Source organism: Mizuhopecten yessoensis, unplaced genomic scaffold (assembly GCF_002113885.1).
Source record: "Mizuhopecten yessoensis strain PY_sf001 unplaced genomic scaffold, ASM211388v2 scaffold11111, whole genome shotgun sequence".
Classification (NCBI taxonomy): domain Eukaryota; kingdom Metazoa; phylum Mollusca; class Bivalvia; order Pectinida; family Pectinidae; genus Mizuhopecten; species Mizuhopecten yessoensis.
The window spans coordinates 550,535-569,212 of record NW_018408885.1 but is presented as its reverse complement, the minus strand read 5'-3'; the positions used below and the strand labels follow the sequence as shown (position 1 = coordinate 569,212).

The following is an 18,678-nucleotide window of genomic DNA, read 5'->3' as shown; positions in this document are numbered from 1 at the left end:
GACAAATTTTCGGGAGATATTTGTTCATGACAGCTATTGACAAACATTCGGATAAAATGTGCTTTTTTGACAATTGTTGACAAAAATTCGGGTAAGATCTGTGTATCGAGACAATTGTTGACAAACATTCGGGTAAGATATTTTATCCAGACAATTGTTGACAAACATTCGGGTAAGATATTTTATCGAGACAATTGTTGACATACGTTCTGGTAACATTTGTTCAATGATACATTAGACAAATTTTCGGGTAGCGTTTATTCATTGACACCTTTTCACATCCATGCAGGCAACAATTCTTCAAAGATATCCTTTGACAAACATTCGTGAAACATTTGTTCATTGACAACCTTTGACAAACATTTGTAAAACATTTGTTATTGACAACCTTTGACAAACAATCTTAAAACATTTGTTCAGTGACAATCTTTTGTAAAACATTTGGTGATTGACAACCTTTGACAAACACTCGTAAAACCTTTGTTCATTGACAAACTTTGACAAACAATCGTTGAACATTTGTTCATTGGCAACCTTTGACAAACACTCGTAAAACCTTTGTTCATTGACAACCGTTTGTAAAACATTTGGTCATTGACAACCTTTAGTAAAACATTTGTTCATTGCCAACCTTTTGTAAAAGATTTGTTCATTGACAACCTTTTGTAAAACATTTGGTCATTGACAACCTTTGACAAACATTCGGGTAACAGTTTGTCATCGACAGCAATATTTGTTCATTAACACATTCGAATAGGATATATGCATCGTGACAATTGTTGACAATATTCGGATAGCATTTATTCGTTTTCGTTCTGGTTATTTTCATTTACAAATCACACATTCATATTTTTTTGTAACACTATTGACAAGTTCATAGGTACCATGCGCCAATAAACACCATGGATGAATAAGTTAAATCTACAATTAAGCTTTAATCATAAAATATCACATTTCGCCCACATCAATCGAATTTTACAGTTAATAGAATCGTTAGTGTTGCGAGATTAAAAACTACTTAGTAAGGACTGCCGTTTCTACTTTTAATCAGATGGGGAAATCTAGCTAATGGAACCTCTTTAATCAGACCACTTTAGCTTCTAAAAATAAAGTTTTTTTTCGATTGTTGTAGCAGAAAAAGTCCATTATGGCGGACGTTAGTTATTTAACAACAGTCTACATAAACCTGCGATTACCGCACATGCAAAGACCAGAAGAGCGATTTGAAATAGTGCTTTCCTCGTCGCATTCCATTCAGATGTAAAATGCGAACAGGTAGTTGTGTAATTAACCCGTCTTGCGGTTTATGGATGGCAAATCTCCACGTCTGTCAGACTCTGTATCACCGGATCATAGAATAAACAGAACCGCCCGCCACTCTTTTGTTGCGATAACCTTTTCCGATACTCCCAAGTCAAGCGTGACTTTCGGATGTGTCAGACGTTACTAGCATATCAGGGCATTTCATAGAGCAACAAATAAATATCTTCTTCCGGCATTCTCTCAAGTTTCGTTAAATTGAGCAGAGCTTCATGTTTCTGCTAAAATTAACATCAAAGGATAGTACAGCATACACACAAGGATTCTGGTAAGCTTGAACGTGCATCACTTCCAGCACGTCCTCAACGCCCAAAGGGAGGCAATTCAATATTCTTGATAACAGTTCCCTCTACTCATGAATAATGTATCATTGCCCTTGACGTTTAGCCATAAATCTGCAATCGAAACATAATAGAAAAATACGAAATGGACCCAATAACACACATACATATATGCTGAGAGATTTCAAAAGAAATAAGGTGGATATAAGCACTTAGATTGGAACCCAGTCCACTGGATATAAACAGTACTACCAAAATATATTTGCAGTTAATGTTTTCCTTCTATCCTGTCAAGAACAGATCGTCAGTTATATTTTTAGGTGTTAACACAGTTTTTAATGTTGTTGTTTTTATGTAATATTGAGAAAATTCTGCGCAATTACACTTCCTGTTCCACCCACTAGTTAAAATAAAACTTTCACCTATTTTTCTTTTTTTTCTTTTTGAAAAATAAAGTTGCTGTGTTGTAAGATTAAATGTTGTATAACGAATTCGTGTTAGTCTTGTTCACAGCCAATCTCTTTCCGCTACCATTGAACCTTGGCGCTTGTTGCTAAATCGGAAGCACATTATGGCCAAAAGTCACGCCTGCTAAATAAGCATTCTTCGCCAAGAAAAACGAAACATTATCGAGAATATCTCTGTGGAACATCAAACATATCCAATGGTTCTCTTGTTTCCTCTTCACAAACAGCCAAGAACAAAGGCCAGCGTTTCGCCTCCAACACTAAAACACTATTGTTTTTACACTGATCTGCCAAAAAGGACGGTGTTTCTAGGGCTAGATTTAAACAGCTTTTTGTCTTTGATCAACTACGAAATAAATTACCTGTGGTTTTCAGGTCTATCTGTTTCCTATTATTGTTTAAAATCAATCGATCAGCGATAACAGATCGAACTGGCCACACATACAGGTATACATTTTACAATTACCCGTAAACAATATCCTTAATTAAGGTAAAGGACACATTAGCCAATGAAATATGATTCTATTTACGTCCAGGGTGACGTGCAGTTTTTATTAGATGGTCAAACGGCGTGTGGCAACATCAACCAAGATGATATTTCACCCGAGTTATTGTTCTACGTTCGTGTCGGCACTCTTTGATGTGTCAACTTGAAAGCAGGTAACAATGATTAATCAATAAACCAATCGCTCCCTTAGGATCCACTGACCCCGTGTATACACCGTTACCGGAACCCCTTCTGATCCCTATCACCAATCAACAGCCCTTTATGAGTCTCATACCGTCATACCCGAGTTAGCATTGTTGAATGGACCTTCATAACATTAGCATCATCATATAGTACCCAGTAACGGAGTGATATGGTTAATATAATTAAGGAATGGCTAATATTTTGTTTCTGGTAAACATATTTGTATAGATATGTGTAAATACATACATGTGTAGATATATCTATCAATAAATACATGACATTTGGATATATCCACTAATATAATTCCGTTTTTAAACCTAATTTTAATTGCTATTTTATGCTTGACCCAAATAAACAGCAATGGTTCACATTAATTTTTTGTACTGTTATGACGTCCTCAGTTTTAACTTGTTACTGTTTTTTTCTGACGTTATCACTTGTATACTGAAGTTCACACTTAAGATATTTGTACTTTATCAAATTAAGATTTTATATGTATAGATGGTAATTTCTGAACCCTTGATGGCGGACGCAGCAACCCACTAAAACTTGTAAAACTCATTGATGGAAAATCATTGATGACCATCTTGTGATTCTGTGGAGAATTAACATAGGCGGAAATGTCAAGTGTTCTTTACATATGTAGGAACTGAGCCATTGCTGGTTGTGTGATATTAAATAAACATTTCATTCGTGAAATAAAAAAATAAATACAAAAATATTGAAAGAAACATAATGTACATTAAAGTATTGTAACCTTTCTTTTTTCTTTTCTTTTTATTACCTAGTAAAAACTGCTCGGTTGTCCTATAAAATATGATTGTACAAATGGAATGTGTTATATATGGCATTCCCCTCTTGGCAGTTGCACAGACATTGAACCATTTTATAAAATAAATAATAATCAGTCATCTGTGCGCCCATTCCTTAGTTTCCGTTCCATTCCCAGTAATCAATTAATACAGACACATGGTTTATCCCTCCCCAAATCCATAGGTCGACACGTTTAAACAGGAACATGATTTAAAAAAAATGCTAATAAACAACTTATACAATTACTGTTAAGGGGGTCATTACAATAATTATTGGACATTGTAGACTATCATTAACCCGGGACTGACCCCTGGCCAGTATGCACAAGTGGCTAGGTAGGGCAGGGGACAAAGGTGATTTTGTATAGTTCACTCTGTTTACCGTTAATCCCATCAATTCACATCATAAATACAGATGGCTGTCGTTATTATAGAAAACAACTTATAGACAGATATGTTTTTACTTTTACAGAGAAAAATCGACCAAGGAACTCCACTAGATCTTGATAATAACGGTACTTTTGTTTGCTGTGTCACTCACTGTAGTTTTTTCAATGTGAAAAATTGACCATGGCATTTCTATTGCACTTTAAAAAGCAAGTTAACCTCTAGCTGACCATACAGTGGCCGGCTCCACCTGGTACCTGTCCATTGTAGCCTAATGACGCCCTTCACATTGGCCAGTATACCACTCCAATCAATAATCATACCATATTTACACATACCTGGGTTTTAATTTCTTCAATCAAAACTAAACATTTCCAGTTCAATGACTTTACTAACAATCAACACAGTACTTGAAAGGAACACTTCCTTTTTTCTTTACTCATACATGACACATCTTAAAACGAGAAAAGTTGAAATAAATGTCATGAATTTGTTGAGTTAATGACTAACTAAGGGATAACCAGTGAGTAATCCTGCTGAGTGATAGACTCTGATTAGTGAGAGCTACTAACACATTGCCTTTGATTATTACTGCTTTACAAACTAACATAAAATTATTCCTCTAATTGAGACAATAAAAAATAGGTAGTAAAACAGTGTCATTTCTCATTGACTCTAAAACAAACATATTCTGAAAAAATCAAAGCAAGGTAACTCGAATTGGCAGGCACTCAACAATATTATCAAAGGATATTTATTACTGGTGATCTTTGTTATATCTATTCAAAACATTAAATATCTCAATAATCCAATTTCTTTTTATTTGCAAATGAATTTAATTTAAGACAGTTCCAACAAATATAAAAAGGAGTTATAAATTCCTATATTTTAATGAAACTAAATATTCACCATGTTAACTCATCAACTCCGCATTAAAGCCAGTTTGGTCTCTGTTGAGTATAACATATAGAAAGATCAAATTAACTTTGGAATTGAATATAATTAAAAATAAAACCCCTGCAATCTGTCACCATTTCATATCATTATAAATGACTGAATAAGACACCAAGACACTTATCAAGGCAGAATATCAATCAACAACAAATCCAATGAAATATTCTCTAATAATGAGATTGGGAGTTTTGCCTGGTGATTTGGAGAAATGTCAATCTCCCATGTGGTTCGGTTCTCCATTGTCGAGTATCAGTGATATGGAATGGACAATAACAAGTTGATATTGTTTAGTATCTATTTTAGCTATCGTCCTTGGTCGCGCCCATTGATTTACTTGGTCAAGCTAACACGACCATCGATTCCTACAGCGACAGTGCACAATGGATAGCGTCCTTCAAACAAGAAAGAAAATCTACCTCCATATAGAAGCTTTAAATATGGGAATTGATTTGAGATTCATCCTCCTGTGATTGCCCTTGCCTTGAACTGTGGCCATAATACCCCACGCCAATGTCTGAATGCAAAGCGGCACAATGACCGCACAGTGGCGCTTGTCCGTGTCTTTATTTTGCAATGACAGGGGGCAGAGAATGACAATTCATCGCCTTCTCCAGGTGAATGGCATGGCACATTTGTGTTTACTTAATACTTCTGATAGCCTGTAACACATGCAAATCCTCATGCACATCACATTACCCATTACGGTAACATTTGGGACGGATAAATAAACAGCCTATCGCGGTCAGATGACACGACCGTAAAAGGTATCGTGCCAACACGCCGTACAATGGTCAGAGCCTCCATGTATTGACAATTTATGCGACGATGAAGCAGATTATTTTCAGTAATAAAACTAATGGCCCAATATCAAGGATACCTCCTGTGCACTGATTAAACATGAATCACGGAACGTTCTGTGTCCAGCTCAGGAAGCGGAGATTTCCAGATGACTAAATAATTTCTGGAATTCAAGCCTTCATTTATAATATCATCTGACATTTTGATTTTCAAGTTCAGCTCTTCCCTGACATATAGTCTTTTCTCTTGTTTAATCTGAATACATCAGATAAATATGTATCTCCTTGTGGTAAATTATGTTACATGTAATATCATATAGACAAACAGATAAACAGTGAAACGTTTCAAACAAGGACTGAGATTATACAAAACAAGATCTTAACTTGGTTCAGGTGTGAAAATAAAAATATACACATCTCGATATATCAATTCCTACTATTTCTGGTATGATACTATCTAGAGTTTGATTATCTAATTACGATAAGTTTTAAAGTGGAAAAAGAAGAACCTAGATTTTTATTGACAACTCATAAAAAATACAACTTAAAAACACAAAAGTAACATTTTAAAAAGATTGTATTCCAACAAGCTTACAGGTAAACTTACATTAACTTTTTACCACTCTGCATTGAATTCAGAAACTCATAAACAGATAAAACACTTTTCACAGAAAGGTCTTTAATTATTAAGCTTTCTGTAGAAACACTACAAAATAGTCATCGTTTATCTTTGACAGCTAAAGAAATCCCCGTGTTACCTAACAGAACGTTATGGTTGGGTGTGAAACAAATGGTCTTTTTCTATCTCAATAAAAGTGGTAAAAACACCACATGACACGCTTTCTTCAAAATCAGAACCATCTGATAAAAAAGTACAAAAAAAGGTTGGACATACTTAACATTATCTAGATTTTCAACACGGTATTTGACAAGTCGTGTGTGAAACCAGTTACACTTTAAATTTCTCTTTGCCTGATAACAGCAAAAAACAAAAGAGAAACAATCCTGAAAGTCTGAATCAAATACAAAGAAGGTCTACCAAGACCGAGATACACAATAAAACAGCGCGGTGTGGTCTGATCTTTCTCATGCTAGGGTGGCCGTCTAATGATTCAGGATTTTGTTATCATAAAATTAAAGCTTTAAAGGAACAAAACATTAAGTGCCAGTCGGTATTGTCTCATCCTGCACCTATAAAAGCAACAGCTAATTCTTACTTATCACTTTAATCAAAATGACGAGATTTAGAATTGACAAAGGCTATTAATGGCTTCTCCGACTTTTGTTTGACATACATGCATTGATTTACACACTGGTTATCTACCGTTTATCCCTTTTCTTCTTTGTTGATTTTTTTTTCATGTTCACTGGGTTTGAACAGAGGAGCCAATACAAGGCTACTGATCCGTAAGAACTCGGAACTGTCTGTTCCTCGGTTGGCCTTTGTGTGGACGCTTGGACTATGAACATCCAGTGTGTTGGTATGTGTTTCACTAGTGTGCCTCAGTGCATGATAGATACGCTATGAGGATCTGATAACAACCACCAAGGTCAAAAGGTGAAGGTCAACTTGTCAAGGTCAGCACCAACTGAACTCAACTGGGTGGTTCATCCTTTCAACAAGTCTTCACTTCAACACTTCCTGAAAAATTGAAAAGAATGCTGCACTTGTCAAACTGATAAATCAAATAATTTCTGCTTGAACCTAATTTGAAAAAAATTTCTTAACTCATTCTAGAGATTGTGAAGTTAAAGTGTCTGAAATGATTTCTGGGCTTAAACAATGATATCGGAGAATAGCTCCACAGTGTCAGTTCTGTTATTACTTATCACATGATATCTATAATATGAAATCTGTCATAAAGCTGAACACAGGCCCTGTGGCCCGTTATACATATAAAACTGGCCCGTTATACGTATAATACTGGCCCGTTATACATATAAAACTGGCCCGTTATACATATAAAACTGGCCCGTTATACATATAATACTGGCCCATTATACATATAATACTGGCCCGTTATACGTATAATACTGGCCCGTTATACATATAATACTGGCCCGTTTTACATATAATACTGGCCCGTTATACATATAATACTGGTAGGTTTATAAATCACCACCATGTCAGTTAAGGCATGAGTAACCTGGAGAAGTTTATAGCTTACAAAACGTAAAAGGCCTCGCAGAGTTGCCACAGAGGTACACCTCCACTAATGTAATAGAGAAACTGTGGAGAAACATAGCGTCAGTATAGGCCTTGCAAAACATGTCACATATAGTATTAATATAAGTCTCAATCTATATAGCTTATAGGGAACTGCAGAGAAACATACGGATACGTCAGCAGACATGTAGTGAAACCTACGTCAGTACTAGATTGGCTGTAGAGGTATACAGATGATACTGTGACGTACATGTTACATGTACTGACGAAGACACAGTTACCTAAAGCTAACCCATCACAACAAACATGCTTTTTTCTAAAACATTAAAATGAAATAAAATATTTTAATATATTTGTTCACACAAGACAGTTTTGAGGTAACTTAGATAGACATGGTTGGTGTATATTTCACAGAACATAAAGTGTGGAGTTCTTAGTCTGGATTACAGGTCCAAAGCCCTTCACTTTGAGGTTACAGCTCTATAAATTCTGTTATCACCTTCAGGAGAAAACATAAACCTCCGTAGAAAGAAAAACAGCTTCAAAGTGAAACTCTGGAGTACATAAATTGTGAACACTCGAGCACCGTGTGGACCCAGGGATATATTCCCCGACTACAATACATCATTGATTACTCTTATCAAGTGACCAAATTTGCATGCAAAAAGCCCAACGAAGATCAAAGTGAGTTGTTTGTTTATCAGTAATATTTTGCTCTAAGAGACTTTCAACACCCTGACATCACTTTTATTCTGTGTCTACTAACTGTTGTGTCATTTCTAGATATCTGTTTGGGGATTTATCATGTACGGTTGGAATTTGAAAAGTACATGTTATACCTATATACAACACTGGTATATGTCAACAGGTACATGTGACCTGTGTGTGACCCTTTGTTTATTAAACAATTAATTATAATGACATTTTGAGGATTTTGTAATGAAGAATGAGGCGTGCGTCAGATTTAGTATAGGTTTTTAATATTTGTTTGATTCATCAGTGCCCAAACCATATCACTGTTTCTGTATCACCTTAATGCTTTAATGGCCTTCAGTGTTTACAAGATTAATATTATAGACCTGTTCTTCATACCCATAGCAATCTATCATTATGTAAAATGTGTCAGTAAACATTGTTTGTAATGTTGCTAGTATCACTAATCTCGGTAGATTGGTAGCCTGTATCAAAGGCTTCATGTTCATCATCAGCTGTAAACTAATAATGGCCGATGTTCTAGCTGCTCAATCCTACAAAGAGTACTGTTTCTCGTCAAAACAAATATTCACTTCAAAATGTTTCCTTTCAGCTTTCAGATATAAACTTTTTGTATTTGTTTTTTGTTTTTGTGCTCAGATATAGGCTCTTTTTTTTATCACATTATATGATAATATTAAGTTTATATATAGTCACATATATTGTCACACTGTTAATGCATTCACATCCCTTATATTTTGTTAATAAACACAATTCACATTTCATTTGTCCGATTTACAAAAGTCACCTGTGCACGTTCACCACATTACGTACAGATATAAACTTTGTTACTTCTGAAAATATGGTAAATGAAAATTCTTCAATGATATTTTAACTAACTATGTTTTCTACATACTACGTCTATATTTATATACCGGGTCTTCATGTATAGGAAGGACTTGGTGTCAACCATTTCAGTACGGTTTCTGAATGTGCTTTTCAGTTTATCAAGTCAGATGTTGGTTTTCTTAAAGTTACCACAGAACAGTTGACATTGGTTTTTTGTTTGATTCAGACCTTTACCTTTGTTTGATTCAGACCTTTATCTTTGTTTGATTCAGACCTTTATCTTTGTTTGATTCAGACCTTTATCTTTGTTTGATTCAGACCTTTACCTTTGACCCAAAAGAACACAATACACAATAAAAATTACAAAATCATTAGTAGATAAAATATGCTACAAAAGACGCATTTGAAGCAGAGAGCATGGCATCTCTTGATTGAAGAAAGCTAAACACACTCAAAGGTGTGATAGAATGCATACACTAATCCTGAAATCACCGACGATTTGTTTTCATTAAAACAATTTGTTGTAGACATTTGTGATTGATGAACACTGCTATTAACAAAACATGTTTGTTTTCCAAGGAAAACTGAAATCAAATGGAAATCTCAATTTTAGAAAAAAAATGATTAAAGTTTTATTTTGAATTCTGAATGATAAGGTTCAAGTTTGAAGTGGAGGTTGCAGAGAGACGGGAAAACGTATTACAGAATGCATACACAAACATATCGGAGATCAGTATTTATTGAAACTTCATTTTGTATCCTCGGAGATAAGATTGGCACATTGAAGTAGACACGGAGAGTGGGGACTTCCTACGATAATATTTACCCAGGTAAGCCCGGACGTCCCACCTACCTCTCATCACCTGGTAGCGTACAGGTACGAAACGCACTCAATCTCAGGTGTGGCTATTGTACATGTGACACCGTTCAGGGATCATACCAAAATCCTCTACCATATTTGGTGGTTTACGAGTTCCAATAACGTCTGTTAATCTACACCGGCAGGACCATAGCGAACACTTACCAATGTGATGAGCAGTTCGATGTTTGTATTGTAATAATCGCCAGTGATAATGTCTGTATCCAGGTTATGAAAACGCAGTAATTACCATGCTATTGTTAGATTTAGATATCCATAGATAGTGGAATACCTCAATAAATAGGGACGTATCTCGTATCAGGTGGACAGCGACCTAAAACATGTGTATCAGTAGAGACAGTTTCTTTAGGTGCAATCCAATATATTTTCAGAAAGGACATCTAATCTGGAATTAAATCAGGTGCTGGGGAATATTGGTACAAGATTTTGATTAAAATAATTGATTGTCCCACTCTCCACATTCAAAGCCAACTCAAGGCTGGGCTGGTACAGACATCGTGTAACATATTGTTTCTCTGTCGTAAGAGTGGCTTCGGCTTTTTATGATTATAAAAGGTTTTATACAAATTAAAGTCATCAACGTATGCTTATTTGATTGTCAATCAAAATGTACGTGTATATATGAACTTTAAAATGTGAACATTAAATTGAAAATAATTTCTGTGGTAGGGAATAAGCTAGAGTGAAGACATTTGTTTATTTGAACTCTGTCAGAAAGACACAAGTAATTTATATCAGAAAACTGATATTTTTTAATATAAAGTTTTTTCTTATTACAACAATTGTTAAAGAAGTTTTCAACTTTAAATTAATAACTCTGTTGGCCCGGACAGAAGCCCACAGAGGGTCATTATTTGGGAGGAAATGGACCTCGGCCGGCTGCCTTGGTGAAAGGAGAGTGTGCTATCCACTGCAGCACCCGGCCACCCATTGATTCAGCTTTACTGCTATACGATAATGCTGCCACATGGCTGCAGTCAGTTCGGAGACTGTGAACAAATTCAATCCGATTCCACACCCACTGAAATAAGTCACATAAAAACTTGACAAGAACTACATTTAAACAAAATGTTCAACCTAAGACTAATAAGGCAAGAAAATGTCTGTAAGACAGGAATGCCCCAACCTCCAATGCAAACTAGAGTCAATGTTTTACAAACTTCTATGAGTAATGGTGACCTTGGCCTTGACCTGTAACTCCAAAATACAAACTCATTCAAAGTTTTCTCACAATTGACATTTGAATAGAGCACGATTAAAATTTGGTTTAAAAAAATGAAGTCAAAAGAGTGATGACACTGCATCAGGACGGGATGGACCCGGGAAACACTATTCCCGCCACCCCGACATTAGAAGGTGGGGGTATTAAAACGCGCATGTAACTTAAACAGTAATGAGATAAAATGATAACAACATTTGACTAGTTTTACTTTTAATTATAATCTAAATTTCTCTGTTTTCTAGTACGACTGTGATTTGAAAAAATAATGTAAAAGAAAATGTAAAAAATAAGCTTGATACTAAATTAATTCACAATCTCAAAGATCGAGAAACTAAACTATGGTGATATTTAAGACTTACTAACATAGGAATCAAACCTTAAATCTGAAAATAAAACATTCAGGCAATTTCTTTTTTATAGATTGTAAAGTTCAAAATTGATAAAAACTGTTCCATTGAGTTTTTTATTTGATGTGGAATGAATATATACATGAACATGGCATATAAAGCAATCAATAAGGTTTTATTTTGTAATAGGGAAGTCATTTTTTACATTTTATATATCAAATTCTTATGTCAAAAAAGGGCACATTTCCGTACATTTTTTAAAAGAAATTAATTAAAATGACAAACTAAGAATTGATAGACAGGATGTGAATTGTATAACATTGTAAATGTATATAAATACAATCATATTTCATATTTGTCACCAGTATTTAACGAGCTAGAAAATATCCATTGATCAATTACTGTGGAGGTATTTGATATTAATGTATTTTTCTCATGACACAAGTTTTCTATTTCAGGGTTGTGACAGTCCATTTTTAGTTTTTAAATTTGACATGATGAGATTTATGGTAAAAGAAATGAGGATCTCTCCTTGTATAGCCTGTCAATTTGTTGGCAAATCGTGGTACGGAGATTTACAAAATCTGTTAAAAGTAATATTTAAGTGTCAAATGTCAGGACAGAAACACGAGCTACTGGCTTACAACAGGAGCGCGAAATTAACGCCAGGTAGATATTCATTAAACTCACATTTGTGACCAGTTCTGGGTGATTAACTCTCCATATGTACCTGTAAAAAGATACTAATCAGCTAAATCAGTTTTTATTAAAGTCATGACCAGAAGCTGTGTGAAAGGTGGAAAATTTGTTATAAATAGGCTCCAGACACACACACATACACCTGCAGGATACCTGAAGTTTGTACCTCACATACAGATACGCCACTAGTAAAACCACATATGTCTGCCAAGTTTATGCAGAATGTAGCAATATAGATTAATAGGAGTGATCTTAGCCTTTGACCTCTGAAATTAAAGTAAGATATAACAGAATTTCACTTTGTCTGAGCAGGATTGCTATTGAGCCAAGGGACCTACCAGGTAATATATAATATCAATAAAATGGTTATCATATCTAGTAACAGTGACCTTGACATCTGACCTGTATGTTAATGGTTGTAATGTTTATAGTAAATTACCTTGATGTTTGACATGCACTTTTTTATCAGCTTTATTTAAAGAAACCTTTAACATAAAATGAATTTTTATGGTAATTTTCTTTACGAAAACACTGACCTTGACCCATTGGCCTGAATATAAGCCCGATCACGTTCTTGTTTACATTAACAACATGTGAATGAAGAGTACTAGCTGCATTGCTAAGGGAACTAGTTAGAGCAATTAAGTTTTATAAGTCTATACCCACACCAGACATGTATCGGTCAAAATGGTGAAGTCCTCACCACAGAAAACACGGTTATAAGTCTACCCACACCAGACATGTATCGGTCAAAATGGTGAAGTCCTCCCCACAGGAAACACGGCTATAAGTCTACCCACACCAGACATGTATCGGTCAAAATGGTGAACTCCTCCCCACAGGAAAAACGGCTATAAGTCTACCCACACCCGACATGTAGTGGTCAAAATGGTGAAGTCCTCCCCACAGGAAACACGGCTATACTTTTATCACAATTATCTTTTCCTTGAACAGTGTGAGTGAAAAACACTACTACTACAATCCCTCACCATGATAAACTAGACCACTGAAATCCTTGTTATATGTATCGCTAGTATGAAAAAACCATGCGAGGATTATTGATAAAATACTGTGGACAAGGGTCACAGTATCATTTTAGCCACATGTGTTAGAAAGCAACTGTGCTGTCTGTCTCAAAACTTTAACGTTCTTACCTGAATTGATATGACTGTTTTACTTTTTCTATTTTTTGGGTACGGTGATCTTTACCTCACTTTATACAAATTAACACATGTTTTGTATGCCATCACAAAGACTGCAACATGCTTCTTCGTTTTAGCAGCAATGACCTTAAGTGTTATACATGTTAAGTTTAAAAGCAATTCAGCAAAGAGTTGGACCTATCACCTGGAGAAGAAGCTACATGTTTTTGTCCAATTACTCTGTGTAATGCAAGTTCAACCTTAACCTCATACCCACCAAGAACAATTAGGGTCTGTCATAAAACAGGGTAGGACTGCACACAGCTTCTTTGCATTATCATTGACAATGTATAACAAACCAGAAGAAAAATCTCCGACCTGAGAAAATCACTTGATACATTTTTTGTACTTAATACCATTGGTATGTTAGAAGACTAACTACGGTACTGACAGGTAGCCGATGGCCCAGTAAGTACATGTAGTTGTACCAGCGCCGGCCATGCTCCTTATCACATACACACCATTAACAGGGCGACTGTTTTAAATCCACACAGTAGATTATACAAAATAAGTAAGATGATCAGATCTCTAATTGACATTTTCATTTAATTTTACATTAAACGTGATAAACGGTTAGTGACAAATTGACATCAGGGGTCGGAGATGTCACCCTCGGCATGGCGATGTGGCACCTTGTACTCTAGCCCGGAGATCACATACATTATCATTCCGACTGGCATCCCCTCTAACCTCATGTCATTATCATAATAGGTAACAGGTTTCTCCTTACAAAACATAACAAGTACATATATTTCATATAAGTAAAAAATACCATATTACGTAGGCTGGAATAATTGTATCGTAATTCTTAACAGGCATATAGTGTGACCAATTACGTCAAACTTGTCTGAAATTATGGAGAAAGAGTCATTGAAATGAATGTCTCAATTGACAATTTAATTGGCCACTCATTTGTTATTTGTAATGAGCCTTAATGGATAAAAAGGAGGCGTAATGATGACACTTATTATGTTTGCTTGTGTGTGATTAAAGATCCAAGACGTTACGTATCAGTGAGGTGAATATAAGGAATGGCAGATAATGAGGTTTCATCAGTGTCGGGTATTTAGTCATTTGTTTATATACACGTTTACCTGCCGTCATAAGACGTAGGGTTTGGCGATTAATTCTGTAGAAGTTCACTGGTACGTTTGATATAACTTATCACAATCTCATCGTATTAACACACACAGGTTACTGATGGTAAAGTGACATTCACAACAAATCTGTTTGTTACCGAGTTCGTTCTGACCTCTTCTCTCATCCTTTTGATAACACTAGATCTATGTTATCTCCTGCTCACAGCGGGGACTAACACCCTCCTGTTACGACTCACAGCGGGGACTAACACCCATCTGTTAGGACTCACAGCGGGAACTAACACCCAACTGTTACGACTCACAGCGGGAACGAACACCCATCTTTTACGACTCACAGCGGGGACTAAAACCCATCTGTTACGACTCAGAGCGGGAACTAACACCCATCCGTTCCGACTCACAGCGGGAACTAACCCCCATCTGTTACTACTCACAGCGTGGACTAACACCCATCTGTTCCGACTCACAGCGGGGACTAAAACCCATCTGTTACGACTCACAACGGGGACTAACACCCATCTTTTACGACTCACAGCGGGAACAACTACCAATCTGTTAGGACTCACAGCGGGGAGTAACACCCATCTGTTAGGACTCACAGAGGGGACTAACCCCCATCTGTTACTACTCACAGCACGGACTAACACCCAATTGTTCATACTCACAGCGGGGACTAACACCCGTCTGTTACGACTCACAGCGGGGGCAAAAACCCATCTGTTACTACTCACAGCGTGGACTAACACCCATCTGTTCCGACTCACAGCGGGAACTAACCCCCATCTGTTACTACTCACAGCAGGGACTAACACCCAATTGTTAATACCCACAGCGGGGACTAACACCCACCTGTTACGACTCACAGCGGGTACTAACTCCCATCTGTTACTACTCACAGCGTGGACTAACACCCATCTGTTAGGGCTCACAGCGGGGACTAACACACATCTGTTACTACTCACAGCGGGCCCAATTGTTAATACTCACAGCGGGGACTAACTCCCATCTGTTACTACTCACAGCAGGGACTACCACCCAATTGTTAATACTCAAAGCGGGGACTAACACCCATTTGTTAATACTCACAGCGGGGACTAACCCCCATCTGTTACGACTCACAGAGGGGACTAACCCCCATCTGTTACTACTCACAGCAGGGACTACCACCCAATTGTTAATACTCACAGCGGGGACTAACAACCATCTGTTACGACTCACAGCGGGGCCTAACACCCATCTGTTACTACTCACAGCGGGGCCTAACACCCATCTGTTACTACTCACAGCAGGGACTACCACCCAATTGTTAATACTCAAAGCGGGGACTAACACCCATCTGCTACGACTCACAGCGTGGACTAACACCCATCTGTTCCTACTCACAGAGGGGACTAACACCCATCAGTTACGACTCACAGCGGGGACAAACCCCCATCTGTTACTACTCACAGCACGGACTAACACCCAATTGTTAATACCCACAGCGGGGACTAACACCCGTCTGTTACGACTCACAGCGGGGACTAACACCCATCTGTTACGACTCCCAAAAGTAGGACTACACTCAAAGTACAAATCCCACACTACGTGTACAAATTAACAATTAAATCAATAGAATTAAAAAAAAAAAAAGAAAAAAAGAATGATAGATCTTTTTCCATTTTATTTCTAACCCTCATCATAAATAAGCAACAAAATTTTGAAAATTTTTGATGGCCACAACTTTGGGGTAAAGCCTACATTTTAGTTGCCCCGGATTTACATGACATTTTAACTGCAATCAAATTTACATGACCTAACCTAACAAACACCAAAGATTTAAATGGCACTGTTAAACACGTAGAATTTGTTTCACATGGCCTCCACTAGAGATATAGGTAGCACCTACAGTTGAGATTACATGATATGTTGTATGTTGTAAAAAATGAGTTTACTGCCTTGTGAAATATTATCAATTGTAAGTGTCTTAGAGATAAGATACACATATATTGGCAATGACAGAAAACTAATTTGCACATACAATGTATGAATTCATAATAAGGCTTAATTGACCAAGATTTAAATCTTGCTTGTCATTGTATATACATACACAAGTAATTCTTTACTTATGAAAAACAATTCCTAAAGGTCGTTTATACCCCTGTTTATGCAATAAAACACTCCTCCACTAATCCCCACAGTGGCCTTGTGAGTTATTGTCCATACAAAACCACATTCAGAGATGTTTCACAATGATTTGCTGTTTCATTTCATATTATAAAGTGCTGTGACAATTCATTAAAGATCAATTAATAACAGTCATGTACATAATAGTGACACTCCTATTAAAATTGTTTAAATTAAAGAAAACTAACACTGAGAGATAGTGATAGGAGCCGGTCTTAGGGTCACACCTATTGTTACCAGTGACAATTAAAAATACAGATATTAATCTTAGTGAAAATAGAACTAATCTATGCAGGAAAATTGATCTTCAGGTTTTAAAATAACACATTATTGTATATGACTTGAATGACAGTGAGATAAACATGGTATGCATATAACAAGATGATGGCTAATTATAGAGAAAAGAACCGATTTATCTTCGAAAAAGCTTTTTTTTCATATGAGGAACTATGCTTCATGAATAACACTGTAACCAGGCATGTAAGATTTTGTGGTCAAAGGGAAATAACTCCTGCATATTATTCTCCCATTTCTCAGTTCAAACATTTTAAAATTAAGTCAACAAAGATATTCTGCCAAATTTGGGTTGGATTGCCACTCAAATGAACAAATCTGCTAGTGAAGTATTGGCTCACCCATACAGATAGTATTGTGGAAAGGAAACAGATAAGATTGGGGACTAATCTCTAACTTTACAGTGATAACACCCTGGCCTGCAAATTACGTTTAGATGTGAGAAATATTGGCTGTGTTGACCACTGAATGATTGTCCCACTGCCCTTCTGATTACAAGTTTGGAAATCAGCCAGAAACTAACAAAACCTGTCACTGAACTGAAGATTAATTTTCATAAGAATATGTTGTCCTTGTTCCCAGATAAGCTGTTTACCTGTATAGAGTTCAGGCTATATCTACTAAACATAATCATCACCAAGCCTCCACAGGACACAATTTGTCTTTGTTATATCATAAACTTGTCTTGGTGTCTCAAGAATCCACACTGCTTGTTTTGGTGCACCCTTCTGGTAGGCTATATTGGTTCTGAGGTCGTACATATTTTAGCAATATTCTCTTAGCACACACAAACTAAATTCTGGGTCTGCAGCTGAACACTTTCAATGTTATGAGCCCTGATCTTTTTTTTTTTGCATTTTAAACATTATGGCTAATTACATTATCCTAGATTTAGGGTGTGTAGGCCTCTCATTGTTCCTAAACATATTTACATCATCAGACGCAGTCAAAATACTTTACTGATACTTGCATTTGTAACAAAGAGGGGATGGCAATAACATAAACAAAGCGATGTTCCCTCTCTTCATTATAGAGTTATGTCCCCTTGTTTGACATGTATACACTATTCCTCTCAAAGTACTGCACCAATATACTTAATAAGCATTTCATTCTAACTGACGATTTGTAAATTATATATAAAGTCAACTCCCATATTAATAGAAATATTTTTCCATTTGTTTAGAAAATAAATTCACTACTCCTTCCATATTACTTCACCAATTTAAGTGATACCTTTTAAACAATACAGTATATAAATCGGGGGTCCTCTCCCAATTATAGAGTTATGCCCTTTGTTTAAAAAACTGTTTGGTTTACTCCCGAGGTACAATGAAAATGAGACTGGTGTTT

General features: G+C 36.3%; 1 protein-coding gene across 1 annotated transcript in view; it reads right to left on the bottom strand.

Moving 5' to 3' along the window:
* Positions 1 to 3,528: 3,528 nt before the first annotated feature.
* Positions 3,529 to 18,678, bottom strand: part of LOC110465998 (DNA repair protein RAD51 homolog 2-like) — a 44,437-nt gene continuing 29,287 nt past the window's right edge. The window contains 1 exon segment of the mRNA XM_021522229.1: positions 3,529 to 7,351. The gene's annotated coding sequence lies outside the window, so the exon portion shown is untranslated.